Source organism: Diceros bicornis, chromosome 3 (assembly GCF_020826845.1).
Source record: "Diceros bicornis minor isolate mBicDic1 chromosome 3, mDicBic1.mat.cur, whole genome shotgun sequence".
NCBI lineage: Eukaryota > Metazoa > Chordata > Mammalia > Perissodactyla > Rhinocerotidae > Diceros > Diceros bicornis.
The window spans coordinates 48,957,092-48,958,964 of record NC_080742.1 but is presented as its reverse complement, the minus strand read 5'-3'; positions in this window follow the sequence as shown (position 1 = coordinate 48,958,964).

The following is a 1,873-nucleotide window of genomic DNA, read 5'->3' as shown; positions in this document are numbered from 1 at the left end:
GGGAAGAGCGATGCCGGCGCCGCGCGCCCGGAGCCCGCCCTGCGCGCGAGCCGACGGCGGAGGAGCCAGAGCGGGCCCCGCCCGGCGGCCGCGCCCCCTCCCGGCCGCCTCCGGATTGGCCCGGCCCCAAGACCGCCGTGCCGGCGCGGGGCGCGCGCGCTGCCGCCTGGCCGCCCACGCGGGGCGCGAGAAACCCGCTGTCTCCCAGCACAGCCCCGCCCGACAGGGGGCGCTGTTTACCGCCCTCCCCAAACCCTGCCTCTGACGCTTCCCTTCCCTGGTCTGGCAGGTGTCTTTGTAAAGTAACAAGTCACAAAGGAGTGCAATACTTCGCATATAATGGACGCACAAAACATGGCTTATTTCTTTGTACAGTGCTTTTCGCCGGTTTTGAGAAGGTTCTGGATAGTTTGAGGCCCACCTCCCCATAATCGCCGACAATGTCTTCAAAATTGGCGTTTACAAAAGTGTAACGTAAAATCAACAGTCCTGGATGTCTGGGTCCAGTTTGGGTGTCACTGAAGCAACATGTTCTTCAAAGGAAGTGAATAGCGGGTTTAAGCAGAAACAAATAGAAACGATTTAGTTAAGATTTTTTTTAAACCTTTGGAAATATTATCCACAAAATCTTTTTATAGTTGAATTACCGTGCGATTGGCGATTTGTCCATAATTTGGTTTAGCAACCTGGATCATCGTTACTCAGGAAACGCGGAGGCTCCCTAGAGATCGGCTTGAGCGCCCTCTGTAAATTATCTGGGAGGGAGAATCGGCAAACAATAAGGAAAATAATTCATTGAACTACAATACTTTATTTCAAAAGTACTTTCCTGAATATTTCAGGTCCAAAAAGCAAAATATTATGTAGACAAATTGTTTAGGTGCCCCTCCTACCTCCCTTTTCAGTGAGTGCCCTTTTTTCCCCTCTAAAGTCGGTCCTCCTCTCAGCCTGTTCCCATCCCCACTTTGACGTCCTCGCTGCTTTTTGTTAATTACTCTCCGCCAAAGTGTTATCTTGTAACTCAACCTTAGCCAATAAAGTTTGAAGCTTCCCAGACATATTTGCATTTTATAGGAACGTTTTAAGGTTAAAAAGCTGTCAACACGCAGATAAAGGAGTGATCCTGAAATGGGGTTATTTTAGGGGAAGGAGCCCCACTCAGTAGTCTCCCCAGTCACATCTTGTGGGCTGCGGCTACCAGTTTTCTCTTTATGAGCACCTAGCCCAGCTTTTAGGCAGCAGCTAGACTAACAAATATAAATAGCAGCAAGTGCTAAGCTATGCGAGCTTATAGAAAAGTGGCAGGGGAGTATTTATGTAGGCAAGTACAATTTAATAAATCTAGAGGGAAATAATTAAAATAGGCTTAGTGTAATTGTGGACTCTTCCAGGAAGATGCTGAAGTAGTAAACTCTTCTGACCAAAGAAGTCAACAAAAATATTAGGCATGACAAATAAGACTATGGAACAAATAGAAAATGTTATTCTAACCTTGTATAAAACTGACACCTTTGCTAATCAGAATATTGTATATGGTTTTGACTTCTGCTTTAATAAAAAAGTATAATGGGACTATAATTTCCTCCAAAAGGTAGCTACATTGATCTAGGAAGTAGGATAGACAGAAGAACTTGAAATTTGCCTAGGCAGGTGTTAGGTATTTTACATATGTAGTCTTCGTAAAATGAGATAGGTATTACCAGCATTTTGCAGTGATGTATAAGTTAGGAATGCTATCTTCTGCAAATAACAGAGTAATCCAGTTAACAGTGGCTTAATTAAACATAAGGTTTTTGTTACTTTAAAGAAGTGGAGGGATAGACAGTTGCTGGCATTGATTCAGGGCGTTTTCTCCATGGTTGGAAGAGCTCTA